General features: G+C 32.0%; 1 long non-coding RNA gene across 1 annotated transcript; it reads right to left on the bottom strand.

Annotated features, from left to right (window-relative positions):
- Positions 1–24: 24 nt before the first annotated feature.
- Positions 25–6651, bottom strand: LOC126886670 (uncharacterized). The gene is made up of 2 exons (XR_007698749.1): positions 6353–6651; positions 25–257 (listed from the first exon to the last, which is right to left on the bottom strand). It is a non-coding gene; the product is annotated as an uncharacterized LOC126886670 (long non-coding RNA).
- Positions 6652–27175: the final 20524 nt, after the last annotated feature.

Here is a 27175-nt window from a genome sequence, read left to right as displayed (position 1 = left end):
AATTGTTAAATATTTAAAGGCAAATTCAGAATTTAATACATTTATTCTAATATCTAGGTACACATGTCTTTTTATCACGAAATACTATAATCGACTGACTCATTAAATACTTCATTATCCATATTCGGGCATCTATGCTGTTTGTCAGAACATCCATTTCTTTTAGTCGTCCGTCAGGGCCGGCGTAGAAAATATTCTTTACAGTCGGCCACGCTTCCCTTATCCACGTCCTCGTGGATCCGATGCCACTGATTTACCTAGATCATAAAAAACATGTTAACTTTAAAAGACAAGACTATGAAATAAATAAGACACATGCCATATTAATAATGGGACTACTATCTAATAATTTTACATTAAATCTAACAGTAGTCATCCATCCAGTTCATCTTAAGTTGGACCTGAAATATTAGCTTAAGATCTACAGCTAGTAAATTTCTTTAAAAAAACATGCTACACCCATAGTAAGAAAACAACTCTTATAAGTTCGCTTCTAAATTATGCAATAAGAAAGCAACTCTCATAAGTTCGATTCTTTAGTAAATTACATTAAACACAACATGCAATAGGTAAACATGCTATACTAATATCAAGACAACAACTCTAAGAGTTGTAAGATAAGAGTATAAGACCATAAGAGTACAATACTTATAAGTTCGCCTCTAAAATATGCAATACCTGCAATAAGAAAACAACTCTTATAAGTTCGCCTCATTAGTAAATTCCATTAAGCAAAACATGCAATAGGTAAACATGCTATACTAATATCAAGACAACAACTCTAAGAGTTGTAAGATAAGAGTATAAGACCATAAGAGTACAAGACTTATAAGTTCGCCTCTAAAATATGCAATACCTGCAATAAGAAAACAACTCTTATAAGTTCGCCTCATTAGTAAATTCCATTAAGCAAAACATGCAATAGGTACCTATAGTAAGAAAAGAGCTCTTATAAGTTCGTTTCTTTAGAACTTGCCCTCTCCAAACCCCTTACCATGGGTTGGAAGAGCCGTGGTCTAAGAGCTAGTTTCTTATACTTTTGTGGTCAACCATCTTAAGAGATCCGTTTCGTTAGGACCCTTATAAGTTCGTTTCTTTAGAACTCGCCTAGGACTCTTTAAGAACTCGTTTCGTAAGAGTTCTGTTGCTAGCTATCTTCGAGATCCGTTTCGGTAGGACTCTTATAAGTTCGTTTCGTTAGAACTCTTGTAGCTAGCTAACGTGTGATCCAAAATCATTGCCATCACAGGTGGCTCTGAATTACAGAGATAGCTATACAGCGCATGTCTATTCTTAATTCAGATATATTTTCCAGTTTACGTCAACTTTGCAGTGTACGTCAACTTAACAAGAAAAGTTTGGTTATGTAGATGTTGGCGATGGACATATACAGCATCTTGTTTGAGTGTATTTATTATTGTTACTTATAATTTCATTAATTCTTTTTATTTTTGACTTACGTTCTGTGTTAAAGGTTTTGACTAATTTTTTTATGTTTTATAATATTAATCAAAATTAATTGATAAACCAATGATATAAATTCAGATTAAAACAAGACATACGTAATTTTTTTGTACAGCTAGCTTTGATCACAATAATTGTGGATCGCTCGTTATCTTGGAGATCCGTTTCGTTAGGATCCAAATCCCCTTTGGATTCAGAACTGACGTCAGTATTGAAAGGTTTCATCTTATCGTTAGATGACACACCTTCATTTTTCTTTTGAGATCTCACGGAACCTTGAGGATCCTCGATTACGTAACGATCATGATCTAAAACCCTTTTTAATGATATAAGGATCAGGTAATTAGGGAGTCATTCGTTTGACGTCCTCTTGAATTCTTCGTTGAATTCAATCACTTTGTCAAATGTTTGCTTTTATTTGACCTGGTTTGCATCAGTCATTCGTTTGACGTCCGCTTGAATTCTTCGTTGAATTCAATCACTTTGTCAAATATTTGCTTTTATTTGACCTGGTTTGCATCAGTCATTCGTTTGACGTCCGCTTGAATTCTTCGTTGAATTCAATCACTTTGTCAAATATTTGCTTTTATTTGACCTGGTTTGCATCAGTCATTCGTTTGACTTCCGCTTGAATTCTTCGTTGAATTCAATCACTTTGTCAAATGTTTGCTTTTATTTGACCTGGTTTGCATCAGTCATTCGTTTGACGTCCGCTTGAATTCTTCGTTGAATTCAATCACTTTGTCAAATGTTTGCTTTTATTTGACCTGGTTTGGATCAGTCATTCGTTTGACGCCCGCTTGAATTCTTCGTTGAATTCAATCACTTTGTCAAATGTTTGCTTTTATTTGACCAGCATAGGGATTACGTACACTCGATACGCATCGTATCCGCCATGTTTTCCCGTAAGGCGCTATGGGAAAACATGGCGGATACGATGCGTATCGAGTGTACGTAATCCGGGCCCAGGTTTGCATCAGTCATTCGTTTGACGTCCGCACATATTTTCGATAGATCGCCCCGGTCTGCCCCCTGTAATGACACTTCGTTGGCCAGAACAGCATCGGCTACACCTCTTGGTTGGTAACCCAACATTACTTCGTAGGGCGTTTTTTTTTGTGGTTGAATTCTTCGTTGAATTCAATCCCCAATTTGGAACGAATTCATCTCAAGTAATCTCGTCTTCACTGCAGGATGATAAAGAAGCTACTATTGTACAATTATACCTTTCCACTTGTCCGTTTACTTTAGGAGCAGCAGTGGAATTCAGAACATGTTTTATATTAAGTGATGTACAATAATCCTTGAATCGTTGGGAAGTATAGCAAAAACCTCCATCGCTAATTATTCTTCTTGCTACAACAAAGTTTTCAATTGCACTTTTCAAAAAAGTAATCACCGGGGTAACTTTGGTGGACTGCACAGCCTTCATAAAAAAAAAGAACTTAGTGAAAGCATCGACGATGACAATGAGATAAGAGTTCCTTCGTTTTGACTTTACAAATGGACCTAGATGATCTCTATGCAGTGTATCAAAAGGTACTGCAACCTTCTCAATAGAATGCACAAGTCCAGGTTTTTGCTTTTCACCAGGTTCCTTATTATATAAGCCTTCTAGACAACCTCCAATGTATTTCTTAACATATTTTATCATACCTGAGAACCAGTATAATTGAGATATTGCCGAAATAGTCTTTTCTACTGACATGTGACCAGTTCTATCATGATAATGCAAAACAACCTGCCTGCGGGCTTGCCTTAGAGCAACCCACCTTTTGCCTTCTGAAGTTTTTCGATATAGTCGATTGTTTACAATGCAGTAGTTTTGATGGATATCTTTTTCTTCCTTATCTGATGGAGATTTCGACAGCAGATCTATGATAGTGTTGCATCTTTCATCTTTTAATTGGGCATGTAAGATCCAATCTTCTTGATCGATGTTCACAAGGTTTATCTTAACCGTGAGTGCCTCCTCTGGAATTTTTGCGACAGTATCTCTGCTTAGAGCATGTGGCATTTTCGTACCTGGACGGTATTCAATGTCCAAAGTAAATTCTTGAATGGTTAACCACCATCTTTCAATTCTGGGAATTATATCTCTTTTGGTCAATGTGATCCGCACTACATTACAATCTGTAACCACCTTAAAATGGATTTCGATGAGATAAATTCGAAAATGTAATGAATTTACTACTACCATGGTTTCTAACTCCAGATTGTAAACAGCAAGGACAGGCCTCGAAGTCAATTTATTCTTGAGGGTTTCGAAAGCACACGTTGTTCGTCATCCCATACAAATTTGACATCTTTTTTCGTGAGAAGTGTCAAAAGTCTTGCGATCGTGGCAAAGTCCTTTACATATTTTCTGAAGTAACTTGACAAACCCAAAAATTGGCGTGTAGTGTCGACATCAACAGGTTCTGGAAATCGTTCAATTGCTTCTGTTTTCAGCTGTAAAGTCGTGAAATACATACAATCTTTTAATTTTTTTAAGAACTCGTCTGCACGTGGAAGTCGAAATCGATCCTTAACAGTCTTCGAATTCAATGCACGATAATCTACACACATTCGATTTTCTCCATTTTTCTTTTGGACTAATAGCATCGGACTTGAATAAGGTGAACTAGATTCTTGAATTACTCCATTAGCCTGTAAATCATCTACGATAGTCTGTACAACTTTTCGTTCATTGTAAGACAAACCATAAGGACGATACACGACAGGACGATCATCAGTAAGATGGATTTGCATTTTAAGAATATCTGTTTTACCCAATTCACTAATGTTTTGTGAAAAACAACACCTAAATTGATTCAGTAAGTCAAGGATCTTTACTGCTTACTCCTCAGATAAATTTGAATTACATAACACATAATTTTTGGAAAACAAACAAAAATTGTGTAAAGAACGGGTCATTATACTAATATCAGTAGAAACACTTTTATCTTCAACACAATCAACACCTCTAGCTACAATTTGAGTTTCACTTACCTCAACTAAGGTGATATGTATGTACTCAAATTATTGTACCCTGTTCTAGCCAATCCTCTCAACCTGATTTGCATATGGAATATCATAGCAGTTCGTTCTAGTCACTAATAGATCACATCCCCAAAAAAAAATCAGGAATGCACTCCGTCTCCACAAATGTTCCATTAACCGCATCGTTGGGTTGTGATAGGTGCTGGATGAGCTTTTTTTTTGACTAGTAACCCTATTCGCTCGACTATTACTAACATAAATTTCGGGTAGTGGAGGAGTGTTGAGACTCTTTCACTTGATGAAGCTACCTGAACGATGTTCGTTTCTCTAGACTTGGGAATCTTGAAACTTGTCTGATGATGAAAATGATATTGTCGGTTTTATCTTGTAATCATAGTCGTTACTACTACTGCTAGATTCGGATGTTGAACTTGAACTTAGCCTGGATCCTTTCCTTCGACCCATTGCTTTTGTTTTCTTTCTATATACTATATTTATATAATAATATATACTTATACTCATGCTATTCGAATAAAATTGCGAAGTTAAATTGAGAGAAGGTTGTTGCTACACGTTGAACAACTTCTCGAGCTTAAATAATAATGCAATATAAGCTCAATACTACACGTTGAATAGCTTATACAGAGCGTTCACCAATCAACCAGATATACCACTTCGAAGGAAGCGCCAAAATTGGCAACACTGTCTATTATTCCACTATAGTATCGATGCGTAATCGTCCATCGACGGATTTAAACAAATAATACTTTAGGTTCTGAAATTACTAATCTACAATGAGTAGGTGACGTAATATGGTTGTTAAATTACCGGCAAGTGGGTAAATAAACCGGTTGCTCAAATTCCTCAAACATTTATTACCAAACATTTAAAATTAATTTTTAACTGTTAAAGATGTTCAAAACTCATCTACTCGATAGTAACAGTATGTTATTAAAATCGCTTTATAAATTTTTCTCTTTTCTCGATTATTAGTTTTTATTGCATAGTATATAAATTATCGTAATGACTGAATAAATAATTAATTTAAAATAATGCTATTAATGTAAATTAATAAATAATTCACGCAATTAACAAGTAACGATTTAAAAGAATATTCAAAAACTAAAGCCATAGTCACCGCTATTTTAAAAATGACATTGACACTCTACGACTATACCGTCTACACTCTAAATATTTATAAATGCATGTGTATAAATTATAACAATAACGCATACCTTATTAAATGTGGAAAAACCGGCAGTGCTCACACCTCAAGCGCGCATATCTAATTGAAACCCAAACGCAGTGTATATTCTTATAAATATTTTAATCTATTTTAAATTTAAATCTCGAAATATAAATATTACTAAACGTCGAATAGTTTATATCTCCCTATAGATATTTTAATCTATTTCAAATTCAAATACCAAAATATAAGTCTATTATCTACACTTTGAATAGCTCATAAAAATATAATACATTATTAATATAATAAAATTGTGAAGTTAATAAAAGAGAAGTCTGTTGCTACACGTTGAACAGTTTCTCAAACTTAAATAAGGTAATATAAGCTTAATACTATACGTTGATTAGCTTATATACTATCCTTATAAATATTTTAACTTATTTTGAAATCAAATCGCGAAATATAAGTCTATTAGCTACACTTTGAATAGCTAATAAATATATTCCGATAAATATTTTAACCTTTTTCAAAATCAAATCGCGAAATATAAGTCTATTAGCTACACTTTGAATAGCTTATAAAAATATTCCGATAAATATTTTAATCTTTTTCAAAATCAAATCGCGAAATACCTATGTCTATTAACTACACTTTGAATAGCTTATACATCACGATAAATATTTTAATATCTATTAAATAAACTATCTGATAAATACATACAGTTCAATCCTCTTAACCCCATCAGACACAAGTTCGAAGTTCCAACAGACATCCTGTCATAAAAAATATGTGGTACAATGTACATCATTGGCAAAGAAACAGCACAAATTGATCCAAAAACAACTCATAAAAACACCCAGGTGATTCACCGTACTTTAAATATTATTTACACGTCGCATTTAGTGCAAATTCCGGATAAAATTCCACGTAAAACACTTTAACGTAACAACACTTCACAAGTTCACTTCTTGCAGGAAAATTCCATTGCTATTTTTGTCACTTTCGAAACATTCACATACGATTATATAGGTCTGGATCCCGCGTATGAAAAAAAAGTTGATTAATAGCAAGCTGAAAATTTGTTAATAGCTTAAGGGTGTCTAGTCGAATAAACTTTGATATATGGGAACACTGAAACAGGGGCAGTTTTGATTGTGGAACAGGTTAAAAATTTGGAACGGTCACTGCACGAAAACGGCACATTTATTTTGTCCGACAGAACAGACTTAAACTCTCCGAACAGAGATTAAACTCTCATGAAAAAATCAGACTGCTATTTATTACCTGTCATAATTCCTGTCATTTGACTTATTCTACATGTTCCACTCATTAAAACGCCCATTTGGTGATAAATAGCAGTCTGATTTTTGCATGAGAGTTTAATCTCTGTTCGAAGAGTTTAAGTCTGTTCTGTCGGACAAAATAAATGTGCCGTTTTCGTGCTGCGACCGTTCCAAATTTTTAACCTGTTCCACAATTAAAACTGCCCCTGTTCCAGTGTTCACACATATCAAAGTTTATTCGACTAGACACCCTTAAGCTATTAACAAATTTTCAGCTTGCTATTAATCAACTTTTTTTTCATAAGCGGGATCCAGACCTAATACTATTACTGTGTTTTTAAACAAATATCACTATTAAATAAGTATAAATATAACTTAACACTTGTTATAGCACATGGATAATATCCTACCGCTGCTTTGTTAAATATTTAAAGGCAAATTCAGAATTTAATACATTTATTCTAATATCTAGGTACACATGTCTTTTTATCACGAAATACTATAATCGACTGACTCATTAAATACTTCATTATCCATATTCGGGCATCTATGCTGTTTGTCAGAACATCCATTTCTTTTAGTCGTCCGTCAGGGCCGGCGTAGAAAATATTCTTTACACAATTTACTTACCTATCTATTTTTTATATGATCTGACAGTCTCGCCGGTTTAAAGTGTTTATTTTTGAAAGGGTTATAATTGAGAAAGCTTGAATGGGTCACTAATCACGAGTGTATGCAAATTTTGAACAGCCATATCTTAACCAATTATTGTCTTACGGAGATACAAAATGAAACTAGCATTGCTTGACTATTTGAAATGTAACGGCTTTTCCTTATCGTTCTTTGTTAAACAATGCTGTTACCCCTGCCGAAGTGCCGAATAATTTCATTTCGTTTCTAAGTGTAGTCCGTACTGGAAGGAAGTTTTCGTGTGTCTATTATCGTATTCATTTTTTTCGAATCCCGAGAAAACTAATTAGTATTTTTGAAAAATATAAACGCAAAATAAAATATTACCGTATTATCCAGGGTCTAAAGTCCCTGAGAACTTCTATAATGATTATTTTAATAAGTCACAGGGGTGAAAAGGAGAAAATTTAGTATGGTTTTTAAATTCAAATATACCATTCAAAAGAAGCTTTTTGTTTATTCTAAGGGACTTTCAGCCCTCGATAATAACGTAATCTTTCATCTTGCGTTTAAATTTTTCAAAAATACTTATTAGCTTTCTCAGGATTCCAAAAAAAATGAATGAGCTTAAAAAGAATTCGATCGAAATTTTGCACCTGCGCTCTCCACAAGGATTGAAGTGTTATACATTTTTAAAATCACTATTTCAAACGCTTTTAAATAAGCTGTCACATGACGTACTTTCCCATTAAAAAAAATCAAAGTTACGCCGCGCCTGTCACCTGAAGAGGGATCGTGTAAAGTTCGAAACATTGATGTTATAATATACTTTGATTATTTTAAAAATCGACCTGTCCGAGCGTTTTGCTTATGTGCTAAAAATAAATAAGTTAATAAGGGGGCAACACTTTTTCCAGCGCACTGTATAAGTGAAATCATATGAGAAATCACACAGTGTAAAGTTCATTAGATTTAGGACAAAAAAGGGGATTTGCAAAATTATTATTAATCAATTATCATATATTGAGCTAATGCATTCAGTAATTATCAATATAAAATACGTTCATAGTAGGACTGAACGAAACTGATTGTAGGGATGAATATAATTAGTCTGGGCTGATTATCGGAGAATAGGCCATTTTTGGGAAAAGTTATTTACCAGCAATTTTATTGCTGGAATCGAATCTTATGATTGTATATATTAATAATATAGATATGCAAAGTCCGCAGATAGTGTGCTACTTTTTTTATAAACAAAATGGCGCCCGAAAATCGAGTTTTTTTCAATTTTTGCTCTATAACTCCAACGATTTTAACTTTAGACCAAAAACACCCAAATAAAAACTCACCGCAATTAAATTTTGCATAGAGACGTGTTTTTCCGATTTACTTCGACGAAAACTTTCCCCGGAAAAAGCGGGTTTTTCCAACAAAATCTTTAATTTTCAACTAAACTTTTAGATAAGTAGTTGTTAATCAATAATTAAATGACTTGGTAACGTAGAAGCCCTTTCCATGTATATTATAATTCCACAAGCCGATGGAAATTGAATGAACAGTTTAGCAACAATTGAAATATTAATTAAAAATTTACGGTCGCTATAATAACTACAATAATTAAGATGCATAAGAATAACTATGATTTTTTCATAAAAAGACACTATACCTATCTAATGTACTTTACAGAATTGAAATTGGACTATTTCAGCGGCCTCAGGAATATTTTAAAATTATAAACAATTTTTTGGCTTATAAACAAATAGAATATCTCGGGAAATATTAAACTAAATTAAATTGTGGAAACGGTGTTCGAAAGAGAGCGGCAGGACGCTTCTTAAAAAAAAACGTTTAATGATGACGAGTGGTTCCTGAGATACAACCGGTCAAATTTAACCGAAATTTACGGCGAAGATATAAACAATAGGATCATAATTTTCAAACCATCACCTTTTTATTTTTGTCCTCTTTCTTCACACCAATTTTCATATCTTTAAAATCCTCATAACATATATTATTATAATAAAAACTATCGATAATACGTGTGAAAATTGCCAACAATAGCAAAATTCCAATCAAAAATTAGGTTGGAGAAAATGTAACCCTCAAATTTCAAAATCGGTATACGTTAAAAAAATTTCCTTCATTCTTTTTTTTTGTTCCCAAGTAACTCGAGTAGAGCCATCGAACTAACGCATTACTAAATGTCAAACTTGCTTTTGTTTTGTTATAATAGATTAAATTATTTATAAGAACAGAAAATTACATATTTTTTCCAGTTGTAGGCTTTTTTTAGATAAACTTACTACAAGTGTACCTTTTAAATTTAAAAACATAAATATTCTCATTTGAAAGCTGTATAATTATTTAAACAATTTTTATTTAAACAAATTAAAATATTGTGTTATAATAAAAAAATTAATCTATTATAACAAAACAAAAGCAAGTTTGACATTTAGTAATGCGTTAGTTCGATGGCTCTACTCGAGTTATTAGGGAACAAAAAAAGAATGAAGGAAATTGCTCCATGGGAAGCCGAGAAAATGCATTTTGTTAACGTATACCGATTTTGAACTTTGAGGGTTACATTTTCTCCAACCTAATTTTTGATTGGAATTTTGCTATTTTTGGCAATTTTCACACGTATTATCGATAGTTTTTGTTATAATAATATATGTTATGAGGATTTTAAAGATATGAAAATTGGTGTGGAGAAAGAGGACAAAAACAAAAAGGTGATGGTTGAAAATTATGATCCTATTGTTTATATCTTTGCCGTAAATTCCGGTCAACTTTGACCGGTTGTATCTCAGGAACCACTCGTCATAATTAAACGTTTTTTATTTTAGAAGAAGCGTCCTGCCGCTGTCTTTCGAATACCGTTTTCACAATTTAATGTAGTTTAATATTTTCCGAGATATTCTATTTGTTTATAAACCAAAAAATTGTTTATAATTTTAAAATATTCCTGAGGCCGATTAAATAGTCCAATTTCAATTCTGTATAGTACATTAGATAGGTATAGTGTCTTTTTATGAAAAAATTATAGTTATTCTTATGCATCATAATTATTGTCGTTATTATAGCGACCGTAAATTTTTAATTAACATTTTAATTGTTGCTAAACTGTTCATTCAGTTTCCATATACTTCTGGAATTATAATATATGCGGAAAGGGCTTTTACGTTACCGAATTATTTAATTATTGATTAACAACTACTTATCTAAAAGTTTAGTTGAAAATTAAAGATTTTGTTGGAAAAACCCGCTTTTTCCGGGGAAAGTTTTCGTCGAAGTAAATCGGAAAAAACACGTCTCGATGCAGAATTAAATTGCAGTGAATTTTTATTTGGGTGCTTTTGGTCTAAACTTAAAATCTTTGGAGTTATAGAGCAAAAATTGAAAAAAACACGATTTTCGGGCGCCATTTTGTTTATAAAAAAAGTAGCACACTATCTGCGGACTTTGCATATCTATATTATTAATACATACAATAATAAGATTCGATTCCAACAATAAAATTGGTGGTAAATAACTTTTCCTTGTATTTTGCAAATTAGCCCAGAGTAAATTGCTTGTAACAATAACCGTATTTATTCTGGGAATGAACGGAATTAATTGTAAGAATAAAAGGAAATAATTGTAGAAATAAACAAAATACGTTTGGAGAAAAATAACACTGTTATTGACACAACGAATAGTCTTCGTCGATAAATTAACGACGTTGTTGTTTCAATGAATAGTGTTCGTTGGCTCAGTGAACAATGTTCGTAATATAAATGTATGTTCATCCATTTAATAAACGTAAGTAATACATTAGATCAACTAACGAAAATAATGAATTGATGAACATCGCTTTGTTGTTCCAATAAAACCAAGAATTGGATAAATTTTAAGTATTGCTCTTGTTGTCTGAATTAACATTTTAATTAATATTACGTACCTTTTTCGTTGAGTGTAGTCCACTCCTGTTGATCTCGACTTCTTTTATGACCATTTCAACAAAGATACTGAACAATATTGGGTGACAGCGGTTCCCCCTCACTGACTTAAAAGTAATATGTTTCTTTTTCATGTATTTTACCCGTATTCTCTGTTTTTCTGAGCGTCACTTTTATGATTATTACTAATTTTTCACTAATTGGCATTTTACGTGCCAAAAAAATGCCGCACGAAAATAGGTTTAAAACAATATAGACCAGGGCGGATGTGTTTTGAGGTGGATGTGAGAGGTGGCATTCCGATTTTTGCAGATAAAGTTAGGTGACAACTTCAATAATTATAATTAACTTATGCTCCTTCTCAGATATGCCCGGAACCGCATCCGTACCCAATGCAACCGGACTGACCTGTCACACTATGCGTTTAGTCTCTTGCAGTTTATAAGCGGGTAATGAAGTCTCGAAACATTTTGAAAAATAAATTGTTAGCAATTTCTGTATTGGAAGCGGAGGGAATTAGGGAGTTGGTGGAAATCTTACAACCTCACATATCGAAAGAAAATATGCACTCAATTTAGAAACTCCATAAGTTCAGAGGAAAGATTGACATTAATACTTAGGTACGTAGAAATCAGTCGATATACATCGTGTCTACTTAAGTTAGACACATATGGAAAACTTTTTTATTATTAATTTTACGACAAAAAGTTTGAAAAAATTGAAAACTATTACATATTATGAAAAGTTGATTGAAATTTCATGTCTTAGTATGTGACCATAGTAACTCATTTTTTTTCCTTCATAGTGTTGAATATTTCTTTTTTATTTTTCATCTTTGTTAGTGTTTCCCTGTTTGTTACGTGTTGTGTCCATGATATTTTCCACATTCTTCGATAACACCACATCGTAACCTCTCAATATTCTAGTTCTAATTTCGACACACAGTTTTCCATTGCATAATATGCACTGAATTAATTTTATTGAAAGCGCTTTTGGCTTTTGGTCATCTTAATGCATCGTTGTATTTCAAGGCTGCGGCGCCATTGTTCATTTAGCTCACATCCCAAATAATTGTATCTGGGTACTTTCTCCTATGGTTTTTTAATTAAGTTAGATTGTTTCGTCTTCAATTTTGTTCTTACTGACAATCATGATTTTTTTTGTGTTCAAAGTCATTCCATACCTCAGATAAGTATTAGCAATTCTTTCGGAATTTTCCCGGTATCTATAGTAAATTTCGGTGAATAATTCTACTAGTATGTATATGTATGTAGTTTTCTGTTAATAATCTTTATTGGTAAATTTCTGTAGGTATTTCATTTCATAAAGGATTTTTCAAAACAAAAGGACTATAATCAAAATATGCAAATCAGGCTACCTTAAATACCGTGATTCATAAAAGGGTTGGAATTTTGGAATTCACTATCTTAGTAATAGCTGGGAATTATGAGGGACAATATGATAAGACAATGGCTCCGGATAGTTATGTAAAGATTTAATACAATTTGTGATTTAGTTTTCATTGAAAGTTCAATACTTAGTATAACTGTTTTCATAGAAAGTTTTCTGAGAATAGATATTTTTGACATCTCGGTATTATTAATACCCAAGTTTTAAGATAACTGTTTTTTGCTTTCATGAGAAAAGAATACTTTTTGGTTGTAAATTAGTGTATTTAATCCAATCTAATAAATAAATTGTCAAATTTCCCTCTGTTTATTGTCTCAGCCGTTAAGGGGTTAAGCCAACTTCTATCCACGCTTTGCATTCTTGTCACTATATTCTTTTGCACTTTTATCCCAAAGTGCTGGCTTCTCCTGAATGAAAGTAATAAATTTATCGGTGTCGAACATTTTCACTATATTATTACTACCGCTGCCTTTGAACCGCACAGTCTGACTGCTTTCATAAATTCATAAGAATGCTTGTATTGTCGATGCATTTCGGTCTTTTGGTCTTTGGGTGTCGTCTCAGGTAGTTGCGGCGATGTCCGGTAGATACGGCAAGAGCGCATAGTGTAACAAGCCTCATTTGAAGACGTGAGTTGCCATCATCCCATCGAATCGGAGCGTTTCCACCGCATCCGTTTCCAACGCAACCGGACCGATCTGTCACATTATGCGTTTTGACCGGATGCGGCGGAAACGCATCCGGTCAAAACGCATAATCTGACATCGGCCTAATAAGGATGCAGATATGTGTTGGAATTTTATCCAGATAAGCGAGCAGGTAATGGATGTATATTGTAGATTCTCCCATGTCAACTATTTATCGACCTGTATCTTTAAAAATTTGTAAAAAGCTCAGGCAACAGATAGTCAGCAAGGATTCTGCACACTGACCTATAGATAATTTTCTCTGTCTCTAATAAAATATTATTAGTGACATGGATATCAAATTTGTTTTGTTAATTTGTACTTACAGATACTTACAGCGTAGCTTTGACTATGTAATAAAAACGGAAACGCAGTTCCTATCATTTATTTCGATAACCGTATCAATCCCAATAGTTGTCGATTTGGCATCGGAAAGTGTTTCATTAAAAGGATGTCGCCTCATTACCCAGACAATTAACTTCACAATTCTGTCCGTTCTGCCTCCATGCCGCTCGGTTATATTACATGAGAGGGTCCGGGCAGACAGCGGGCGTTTGAAGCGAATTCAAAGAGGGGCTGACATTTTAAAATTAAGTGTGAGTTAAGTGCTTTTTGCATTTTCTTTAATTTACCATTGGATACACGTTGGACGTATGAAAATTAGCTGGTTAATTAACCCTGGAACAGCACACTGGGGTCTGAAAAACCCAGGCATATGAATTGTTCAATGTAACTTGCACATGTCTGCGTCTTTTGGTGATCCCTTGCACGTAAATTCAGTTAACAGCCGACTACGTTGAGAGACAATCGCTGCGCCGCGTAAGTTTTTTGCATATAGACCAATCAAGTTAGTAAAAAATAAGCCGTTTTTCGACATAATTGAAAAGACGAGGTTTGACAGTTGAAATGTGTAGTATGAGATATTACAAAAAGGCTACCATCTTGGGATTCATCAATTTTTTAGTGGAACATTTTTTAAATAAATAATCAAAACGTCAAACTTAGTTTTTTGCTCATAACTTAAAAACTTGTTTATTTAGAAATTTGACGTCCACAGGTAACTTTTTGAGAAAAAAAAAAGATACATCGAATGAGATACACCAAATTAAAATCGGTTAATAAACAAAAAAGTTATTGCAAAACGGACGACAAAATCACTGTTTTTGAATATTGTTAATAACAATTTTATTGTTTATTAAAATATGTTTAAATATACCTAAACTTGAGGGCATTATGGTGTTTGAATGGTGCGCAAAAAATGGTCCAGATCTGTTAAATAGTTTTTGCAAAATTTAATTTGTTTATAAAATTTTTTGAAAAACGAGCTAAGTTCTGAGGCTGGTCCAGTTAATATGGCTGAATGTATCTCAATAATCAGGGACTCATTTCCTTCGCTAAGATATATACTAATACCCTATGAAAAAAAAAGTAAAAAAAAATTACATGTGCGTACACAAAATTATTTGTTAATAAATAGCAGTTTTTAAGCTTATAAACAATTAAAATAATTTCGTAGAAATTAGATCAAATTAAATGGCAATAAAAAATACTGAAAGCTGGTTAAAATACACAACTTCTAAAAAAAATGTTTAGGTCCTACGACCCTTGGGGTCTGAGATAGCCCCTTTTTTTGAAAAAATCACTGTTATGTTAATTAACAACACTAAGATCTGAAATTAACCAATCTTATAAGAAAAGTCAAAGTTTTTAACAAAGTTTTTTTCAAGAAAAAATGTTAAAAATTGTTTAAACAGTATTGTTATAAAGAAAGAGTATTTTGCGTTCCCACTAAAGTAAAAAAAAAATGATGGGCGCAGCCGAATGAGAATAAATTCGCGGACTAGCATTCGCTAGCGCTAGACCGTTGCAGCCCATTTTTAACATTGACAGTATACCGGATTTGAAGCTTAATATTATATTTATATATTTTGATAGAAACTTGAATTTTATGAATATTACTATGTTGCACATTTATTTAGTAAAATTATATTTTAAATAAATGAATTTAAAAAATAACAATAAAAAGGCCACAAAGTCAAAATATGCAACAGAAAAAAAGTTACGCGACCTTATAAACGAGTGGTACATGGTACTCCCCCCCCCCCCAAAAAAACGCTCATTTCTCGAGATATCAACCACGGTGTGGTGAATGGCTAATTTTGGTCTTACTTTATACTTTTTATGGTGCTGAAAACGAAAATGAGATTTATTTTGAATTTTAGATGGGGAAACATTGTCAAAATCGCAATTTTACCCTAAAAATAAAAAAAAAATGAAATCACGTTTTTCTTAAAATTAAAAGTTACACCACTTTTTTTCTATAAAACATGTTGTTCTCTGTACTCTAGATTTTAGCTTAAAATTAATTAAACAGCTAAATTTCAAATATTGTTACTCAACTTTTGCGATTAAACTTTGCAATTTAAGAATCTGCACCTTTTACTTCAAACAATTTATAACTTTCTTTATGACAAGACAGAAATATTGAAGCAGGTCCCATTGTCTTCAGAAAGGTGAGAAATATATACTATAAAAATATCAGAAAAAAATATTACAATGGAACAGAGTTGTAGCAAATTAAACTCAAAAAACGTGATTTTTTTTTATTTTTAGAGTAAAGTTGCGATTTTGATAATGTTCCCCCACGTAAAATTCAAAACAACCCTAATTTTAGTTTTGAGCACCATCAAAAATATAAAGTGTGACCAAAATTAGTATCAGTATCTCGAGAAATAAGCTTTTTTGGGGTGTGCCGCTCGTCTATTAAGTCACATAACATTTTTCCTATTGCATATTTTAAATTAAATTTTTTTGGAAAACTTCTTCATAAATTATATTTTATTTCTGTGTTAATTAAAATTATAAACTAAAAAGTTTGTCACTCAACTTTTTTAAGTAAACATGAAACTAACGAAATCTGATGACAATATGTTTAAAAATTAACAACTTCTCTTTTAACGTGTTGACTCATTTTGGACAAATCTCATTGTTATCTAAATGCTTCAAAGATAACACAGTAAAATTTTCAAAAGGAAATATTTACAGCGACCAAAAATACAGTGAGTTAAAATTGAAAAATCATCAAAATTTATTTTTCGCATTTTTGCATAAAATTTGATTTTTGAACATGTTCCACTAATTCTAGAAAAAAATTAACTCCATATTCGGATTCAGAGACCTCGAAAACATAAGGAATGACGAAAATTTGTCATTCACCTTAAAGTGGATTTTTGTGGTCGGGATAACGTAATTTTAATAGTTGCCGCCGCATGCCGGTCGCCAAACGCGCCCACTATTCAGTCAGTCGACTACGCCCGCTATTTTTTACTTTAGTCAGAACGCAAAATACTCTGTGTTTATAACACTCCTATTTAAACAATTTTTAACATTTTTTCTTACTAAAAACTTTGTTAAAAACTTTGACTTTTCTTAGAAAAGATTGGTTAATTTCAGCTCTTAGTGTTTTTAATTAACGTAACAGTGATTTTTTTTAAAAAAAAGGGGCTATCTCAGACCCCAAGGGTCGTAGGACCTAAATTTTTTTTTTTTAAGTTGTGTATTTTAACCAGCTTTCCGTATTTTTTATTGCCATTTAATTTGATCTAATTTCTACGAAATTATTGTAATTGTTTATAAGCTTAAAAACTGCTATTTATTAACAAATAATTTTGTGTACGTGTATGTAATTTTTTTTTACTTTTTTTTTCATAAGCTGTTAGCATACATCTTAACGAAGGAAATGAGCCCCGGATTATTGAGATACATTCAGCCATATTAAGAGGATCGGTACGTATTTTTGGCTGCAATGCTATTCAAATGGGGATTCATTTTTTTCAATTCCTGAGAAAACCAATAAGTATTTTTGAAAAATTTAAACGCAGAATGAAAGATTACGTTATTAACGAGGGCCGAAAGTCCCTGAGAACTTCTATAATGTTTATTTTAATAAGTTATAGGGGTGAAAAAACTAAGAGAAAATTTAGTGTGATTTTTAATTTCAAATATATCATTCAAAATAAACCTTTTATTTATTCTAAGGGACTTTCGGCCCTCGGTAATAATTTAGTCTTTCATTCTGCGTTTAAATTTTTCAAAAATATTTATTGGTTTTTTCAGGATTTGAAAAAAATGAGCACAATGCCGTGGTAATATTTTCCAAATCTGTCTTTGTCTTACAACGCACTCAACCGAATATAATATTGTCAGCATATATTTTCAGTCAGACACTGACAATCAGTGACAATTTTAAATATTTGACATTGCATCGGGAATATTTTGAGAAATTGATTAAATATTATTGATATATAGTGTATTTGATAAATAATTGATTTAAGACGTGAACTTAATAAAAAGTTATTTATTGTGTATTATTTGTGGAAGATCCAAGCAGAGAATACATCAGATATATCCTGTGGTCCAAGTATTTTGTTGTTAGAGATGTTCAAAATTGTAAGCGTTCCAAAATAACAACTTATTATTAAAAAATCACTTTAACACTTTTCCTCTTTTCTCGATTGATTATTAGTTTTTGTTGTACAAATAAATTATTACAATCACTGAAAACATAGTTAGTGAAAAAATTATCACATTTATTAACTGAATTAATAATTTGCAATTATAAAAATAACAGTTATCCAAGAACATTCAAAAGCCATCTCTTTAAATTAATTATGACATTTTCAAGTAGAATGACATTCTAGTAATGTTTACATATCCACACCAGTGTGAATTTTACTACACGTAATTTGCCGTGTAAAGACAGAAAAAGTAGGGATACACGTAAAATATTTGCGAATTATGTACCCATAGCCTTAACTGGACCAGCCTCAGAAATTAGCTCGTTTTTCAAAAAATTTTATAAACAAATTCAATTTTACGAAAACTATTTAACAGATCTGGACCATTTTTTGCACACCATTCAAACACCATAGTGCCCTCAATTTTGGGTATATTAAAACGTATTTTAACAAACAATAAAATTGTTATTAACTATATTCAAAAACAGTGATTTTGTCATCCGTTTTGCAATAACTTTTTTGTTTATTAACCGATTTTTATTTAGCGTATCTCATTCGATGTATCTTTTTTTCTGAGAAAGTGAACTGTGGACGTCAAGTTTCTAAATAAACAAGTTTTTAAGTTATGAGTAAAAAACTAAGTTTGACGTTTTGATTGTTTATTTAAAAAATGTTCCACTAAAAAATTGATGAATCCAAAGATGGTAGTCTTTTTGTAATATCTCATACTACACATTTCAACTGTCAAACCTCGTCTTTTCCGTTATGTCTAGTAAAAACCTAACTTTATTGGCCTAATAGTTTGTGACGTCTGTAACGCTTTTAGTGGAGCTGTGGGTACTTCGGACCCCAGTGTGCAGTTAAAGGGTGTTAAAAGTTTGAGGTGATTTTTTGTTATTTGCTAGTATGGCAGATTCTAACAGAACATATTAGCGTGTCCACTGACAACAAAAGAATTAGAGTGGGAAGCTGAAAGCCTGTGGGCGAATGAAGATGAACCTGAGACGATCGAAGATGATTTTGGAGACTCATCAGATGAAAATTATGATTATGTTCCTGAACATCAGTCTGACACTGATAACGAACAAAGTGACAACGATAATGAAGAAGAACAAACAAACCCAATACCTCGCAAAGAAATATCACCAGTATACTGGGAAAAATTGTTTAGAACATCGTACTGTTTAGAACATCGAGCTCAATTATGTTATATATTTCAGAACCAAAGTTGAAGTGCCTGGCTAAGCTTAAGAAATAGTTATCTTGTAACAACATTTATGTTTTATTTTAGTTTAAAAGGTTTTTAAGAGACAAGTTTTATTTCACTGGAATTTTGTTTAATTTTTTTGGTCATATCTCCATATTTAAAAAAGTGTAATAAAAGCACTAGATTTTATTTTTTCACGTTTATCAGATCTAATGAGAAATTTTTCTTTTGAAATAAACATATTTTGAAAATAAGATATTGTTGTTTATTGTTTTGTAAAACATACCGCAGAAAAAATAAATAAATAACATTTATTACTAAAAAAGACAATTAGGGTTTTCGAGATCACACTGTGCAGTGTACGATAGATAAACGAACTGTGCTGTTCTAGGGTTAAGGTACTAGTACACTTTAGAAGACTAAAAATAAATTTTTTTAAAGTATTTTTTTTTCAGAACCTTTATTAGAAATGAACATAAAACTTTTTACATATTAATATCTATCTCTTAGAGAGTACAAAAAATATATCTTTTTTCATTTATGCACGTACACTCATATTGTAGAGGGCGCAAAATTCGAGGCTTCGAAAAAATATGGCGGACAGTTAATCTTAGGATTGGGATCTCTAAAACAAAAAAAAATCGTACGGCATTTAAAAAAGGGAGGTTTCTTACGTGACAATTTACCACAATTTGACCAAAAAATAAAAAATCAATATTTTTTAACCATGAAAGACTGAAGAAAAAAAAGCGATTTTTTCACAAAATTTTTTCAAATTTCCGTAAAAATTTTTTTTGCTAAATTTTTTAATAAAAGTGGAAAATTGTCACGTAGGAAACCTTCTTTTTCAAATGCCGTACGATTTTTTTGTTTCAGAGATCTCAATCCTGAGATTAATGGATGTTGGGAATATTATTTTTTAAATTTAGTCGATGGACGACGTCGATTCAGTATATAATGCAGTGTTATTGGCTTTAGTTTGGTTAAATAACCATTTTAATGCTTGGAGGATGGCATAGAGCTCTCCTGTATAAATGGAGTTGGATGCTGGAAGGCAGAACTTCTGAAGAACACTATTTGCAGTTGTTATAGAATTATAGAATATCCAATTCCTGTCACAGTTTTAGATGCGTATCTGTAGAGAATCTCATCGTATGAATTTGTATCGACCCCCTTCTGGTCAATACAAATGGTAGGGGAGCACAAACGGGGATTTTGGCAGTTACTCGAGCGCGTCAGATTATCATACGGGGAGAAACCTGGTACCCTGAAGATGTACATCTACCATATATTGGCTCTTAACACCGGGAAGTTCGTTTAGGGGGGCCCGAAAAAAAATTTATCCTTAGAAATACTCGAAATTGTCAGATTAAGATAAGGTAAGTTAAGTACATGCAAAAGAGTGTATATTTCAAAAATCTGACGATTTGAGCGGGATATAACGAAATGGGTGACTCAAAAAGTTTCACAAAAAAAAGCGATATTGCGCTAAATACGTCAGATCGAAAAACTAAAAAATACGTCTTTAATATTTTTCAAAAATCTATCGAATGGTACTAAACATAACCCCCACGGAGAGGGGTGGGGGGTAAATTTAAATATTTAAATACAAACCCCGCGATATTTCGCAAAATGAACATCAGATCGAAAAACTGCAAAATATACTTTCAAAATGTTTTTGAAAAATCTGTCGAATCGTTCCAAACACGACACCCCACGGAGGTGGGTTGGGGGTTACTTTAAAATCTTAAATGGGACTCCCAAATTTTTATTGCAGATTTGGATTCTTTACGTAAAAATAAGCAACTTTTATTCGAGACATTTTTCGAATTATAGATAGATGGCGCTATTATCGGAAAAAGCGATTGTGGGAAATGAAAAATTTAATTATACAGTGGAAAGTCCCCACTAAAATGGAAAATTTTACTTGCGAAAGTTTAATTTTTGGGATGTTATTAATCCAGGCAGGAGTTGATGTTATTATATAAGTTACTGATATAAGTTATATGTTACTGCTAAATCAACAGGTCGTGAAAGGGGAAGTTAAATATAATTATCATCTACTCAAGATTAAAATTATAATTTACAAAAATAATTGTTGTTATTTAAGTGTTTATATTTTTGACAATCGTATGAAAATATAAAAAATTTAATTTTACTGTGTCTGTTGACGTCTCCCAGCTTGCGGATTTTACTTTTTTAGTTACACGTTTGCCGTGTTGCAAATTTACATAGTAAACTTTCAGTTTCAAATTCCTTCAATGGCAATAATGACTACCGCTATACAATCACGAGATCTCGCCAGGCTGCCTTTTCATATCCTCATCTCTTTTCTGTTTCAGAAGCATATAGAACTTTATTCTCTTTGGTGTCAAAAATATTCGCGTTCATTCAAAAGGAACGCAATTAAGTTATATCCCTGCAAAACTACGAAGTGTAGGGCGGATGTTCTGAATGTTGCCGTGCAAAATGAAGAGCCTTATGCTCTTTAGAAACTATACGACACATGCAATACTTCGACCGAAAAATATTCGTGTAATTAAATTAGAAGCTTACTTATTTGTCTTGGATACACTAATTCTAATTAGTTTTGCTTATTCTCTGTATTACATACAAAAATTTTTATAATAGATTTAGCACATTAGCTATACCTTTAAACAATAAAGTAGCAGAGAAATTTATATAGTATAAATGTTATAGTCAAAGCCCGAATTTCAGGCACTCCTAGGTTTGACTAGGCAATCCTCAGGACTGACTGATGGTCTTAGTCAAAGCCCGAAATAAATTGCAATTTCGGCCTTTGACTAGTCAAACCTAGGAGAGACTAAGGTGGTCAGGCAAAGGTCGAAATTTAATTTTATGAGATCGGGGTTTGACTAGTAAAACCCCGATCAGCTATTAAACTGTCGTAATTTGTTAGATTAGGTTTAATAAAACGTAATTTTTTAATTTTAATGTTCATTATTTTTATATTGTCGTAATCAAAATAAAAAATAATGTTTATTCTCATATTTTGAGGCATTATGGCATTTATAGTGGCACAATACGTTAGATCTTTTACTCTTACATAATTTTGAAGAGCATTTCTTATTGCAGTAGCATTTTATAAAGTCTTGTCCTCCAAATTTAGAATCTTTTGTACTAATTTCTCTTAGAGACAGCCTGGGCATCTTCGAAATTAAAAAAATTCCCTTTGCATTCTCCTATTTGATTTCTTGAAAAAAGTGTGTTTATTGTTCCGTATTTCGTAAAAACTCTATATAAACCGTCAATTGTTTTATCTTGTATTATACCCAAAATATTTCTAGCATCTTCTTTGGCTCTATCAAAGCTGGGGATAGATATTGTTACAGTTTTTCCGATCGAATTAGGAGGAATTTTTTATTTTCACTTAAGGCTATGGGTACATAATTCGCAAATATTTTACGTGTATCCCTACTTCTTCTGTCTTTACACGGCAAATTACGTGTAGTAAAATTCACACTGGTATGGATATGTAAACTTTACTAGAATGTCATTCTACTTGAAAATGTCATCATTAATTTAAAGAGATGGCTTTTGAATGTTCTTGGATAACTGTTATTTTTATAATTGCAAATTATTAATTCAGTTAATAAATGTGATAATTTTTTCACTAACTATATATTCAGTGATTGTAATAATTTATTTGTACAACAAAGACTAATACTCAATCGAGAAAAGAGAAAAAGTGTTTAAGTGATTTTTTAATAATATATTGTTATGGAACGCTTATAATTTTGAACATCTTTAACAACAAAATACTTGGATCACAGAATATATTATCCTGATGTATTCTCTGCTTGGATCTTCCACAAATAATACACAATAAATAACTTTTTATTAAGTTCACTACTTCACTTAAGTTTTATTAAGTTAAATACACTATAATATATCAATAATATTTAATCAATAACTCAACATATTCCCGATGCAATGTCAAATATTTAAAATTGTCACTGATTGTCAGTGTCTGACTGACAATATATATTATGCTGACAATATTATATTCGGCTGAGTGCGTTGTAAGACAAAGATAGATTTGGAAAATATTACCAGGGCATTGTGTTCATTTTTTTCGAATCCTGAAAAAACCAATATATATTTTTGAAAAATTTAAACGTAAAATGAAAGACTAAATTATTACCGAGGGCTGAAAGTCCCTTAGAATAACTAAAAAGTTTATTTTGAATGATATATTTGAAATTAAAAATCACACTAAATTTTCTCTTAGTTTTTCACCCCTGTAACTTATTAACATAAACATTATAGGAGTTCTCAGGGACTTTCGGCCCTCGCTAATAACGTAATCTTTCATTCTGCGTTTAATTTTTTCAAAAATACTTATTAGTTTTCTCAGGATTCGAAAAAAATGAATCCCCATTTGAATAGATTGCAGCCGAAAATACGTACCGATCCTCTTAATTGTTTGATAGAATTAGCCTGGGCATGAAAACCTTCAATCGCCTTTCCTTTATTTTAATCTTTTTCTAGTCTGAATCTGTCAAAATGCGTCTGAGTGAAGCGAACGGAGTTTGATTATTATTTACACGTAATTTGATTTGACTAAGTATATGAATTTTATTCTAGCACAAACAAATGGAATAGGAATGTCATCGTCAACTGTGAAAAAAAATATTGTAATCGGAGAAAAATCTTAGGATCATCATAATACAGTGGAACCCCGATAATTCGGCCCCCGATAACCCGGAAGTCCGGCTAACCCGGACCGATTTTTATCAGACAAACATTACAACAATAAAAATGTATGTCCTTTATGCTGGATTTTCTAATTTCTTTTCAACATCTTAAAATATTTTCTTTTATCTTTCCTTATAAACATATTGTTCGAATACTATAATATCTTATATTTTTCAGGCTAATTTTATTTATCATAATAAACTTTCTTCGTAAAAATTTGTCGCTTTAGCGAATTCCTATGTAGTTCATTCGTTTCAATTTAACAGGCATCTGTAGTATCCTTTATTTACTTGAAACTGTCTAGCATTGTTTAGAAAAGACTATTAAAAAAATTATTTTTCAAACAATGGTCTTAGTCTTCACTCTTATTAAATAACATAAGTTCGTTCTCGTTGCGAGACGGTATTGTGTGTGTGTAGTAAAGTCGCATTGTTCGTTCCGCGTAAATATGTTCAGATTTTGTGTTTGCTGTCTACGTAATGGCAATAAAACTTAAAATGTTGTTTTTGTTTCAAAATGATAACAAAAGACAGTTTGGACAATCGGTGCAAAGCTAAGAAAGCTAAAAATGAGACTCTCGACGACGCTTTGTATGTGTGGAACGCGAACGTGGTTTACAAGTGTCTGTGTGCCAATTATAACGGAGTTTATCTGTAAGCATACCATATTTTAATAATTTTTACCATTTTCTCCGGCTAACCCGAATTTTCGATAACCCGGATCGGCCGCGGTACCGATTAATCCGAGTTAACGGGGTTCCACTGTACTAACGAAGCCCCTGGACCGTCGTCACTAGGAGAGAAAGAAAATTGTCAAAAAATTCAGATTACTTCTTCAGATGTGGTTTGTTGTATTTGCCAAAAGGGGAGCTCTGACGCACATACGTGCATAATTTGTAATCAGGTGGTACATGTTGTGTGCGCTGACAGCACACTAGGTGCATACTATGAAGGTTTTGAAAGAAAAGTTACATGCATGCATTGTACACAGACAGAAAAAATTTAAAAAAAAAATAAAATAAAGGCGGTGGAAGGTCTTCATGCCCAGGCTAATGCTATGAAACAATTAAGTGAAAAAAATGTCCTCCAATTCCGATCGAAAAAATGGCAACAATATCTACCTCCAGCTTTGATAGAGCCAAAGGAGCTGCTCGAAAAAATTTTTGTACCATACAAGATAAAAAAATTAACGGTTTATATAAAGTTGGTATGAAATACGGAACAATAAAGACACTTTTTTTTTCAAGAAATCAAATAAGAGAATGCAAAGAGAATTCTCTTAATTTCGAAGATGTTTCAGACGTTAAGCTGTCTATAAGAGAAATTAGTACAAAAGATTCTGAATTTGGAGGACAAGGCTTTATAAAATGCTATTGCCATAAGAAATGCTCTTCAAAATTATATAAGTGTAAAAAGTCTAACGTATTGTGCAACTCTAATTGCGATAATGCCTTAACAAGTGAAAATAAACACAAATTTTTTAATTTTAATTAGGACAAAATAAAAATAATAAACACTAAAATTAAAAAATGACGTTTTTTTAAACCTAATCTAACAAATTACGACATTTTAATAGCTAATCGGGGTTTGACTAGTCAAACCCCGATTTCATAAAATTAAATTTCGACCTTTGCCTGACCAACTTAGTCTCTCCTAGGTTTGACTAGTCAAAGGCCGAAACTGTAATTTATTTCGGGCTTTGACTAAGACCGTCAGTCAGACCTGAGGATGGCCTAGTCAAACCTAGGAGTGTCTGAAATTCGGGCTTTGACTATAACATAAATAAACTGCTCGTCAAAAGTTAGGGATATACAAAATTATGCTCATTTTCGTAGTTATTTTTTCGTGAACAGATTAACGGATTGCCCCTCCCTGTATATGATAAAATTACAGAATATGTCATATTACTCTTACATTACTGAATTTAATAGGAACCATAATGCTTAGCGCTTTCTTTTTTTTTAATGAATTCTTTCTCATAATCCTTAGTCCCCTTCGGGGTGTCGGATGTAGGGTTCCGCTTCTTATCTATTTCTTCCATTCACTTCGATTGGTGGCGAGTTTGTTCATAACATCTTTTATATTCATGACTCTGGTCCATCCATTTCCTCAGCTTGTTCTTTTTTCTATTGTTTTATATTTTCTCATCATTTCCCTTCTTTGTTAGTCCCTTTTGCTCCATTCGTTCTATGTGGGCAAACCAGTTCAATTGTTTGTTTGCGATCTTCCTTATTATCGGTTTTTGCTCCAGCTCCCTCTTATCCTAATATCTTCATTTCTGAATCTTTCAAACTTCGTTACTCAAGCTATTCTTCACATGTATTTCATTTCGGTCGCGTTTATCATTGATTCATGTTTCTTTTGCACAATCCATGTTTCCGCCCCATTTATCATTATCGGATTTATTATGCTATTATATACTCTGAGTTTAGTTTTGCTGTCTATTTCTGATTGCCCAAAAATTGTATTAGGTATTTAAAGAGTAATACAGGTTAGTAGCATTCTTCACTTTATTACTTATTGCCATGTCCATTTTCCCATCATCTGTTATTATATTTTTCAAATATTCAAACGTAGATATTGTTTTTATTACTATTATATTGGTATTTTTCTTATCTTCATTTATTATCATAAGTTTTGTTTTATTGAGATTCATTTCCATTAGTATGTTCGCTAAACTCGGACACAACTGACTAGTGATTTTAGTAGGTAATTTTTTTGTTTTTGGCCGATTTTGCTAAAATTGGCAAAATTACTAACTATTTATAATTATTAACTATTTAGTAATTATTTTTTTGCAAACTTTATCATATTGGCAAAATTACTTATTACTAAAATCATTAGCCAGTTGTGTCTGAGTTTAGCGAACCGACATATTATATCTCTTTTTGCAAAATATTTATTAGTCTGTTTTGCATTTTCTCTACTTTATCTATGATTAAAACTATATTATCATCAGAGTATAGAAGGGAGTTAATCTTTAATGCATTTGCCTTTTAAGTAAAAAAGTGAACAATTTTCTAATTATGAAAAAAAAACTTTGGACAGAATATATTATAAAAGCAAGACGACTATATTTTCTGCTAAAAGATTACTCATGTTTAATGTTTGCCGGACTCTCTTCCATCACATCATTAAAAACTTTATTAACCAT

The sequence above is a fragment of the Diabrotica virgifera genome, chromosome 6 (genome assembly GCF_917563875.1).
Source record: "Diabrotica virgifera virgifera chromosome 6, PGI_DIABVI_V3a".
NCBI classification, from domain to species: Eukaryota; Metazoa; Arthropoda; class Insecta; order Coleoptera; family Chrysomelidae; genus Diabrotica; species Diabrotica virgifera.
The sequence above is the reverse complement of the archived record's forward strand: the minus strand, read 5'-3'. Positions and strand labels throughout refer to the sequence as shown.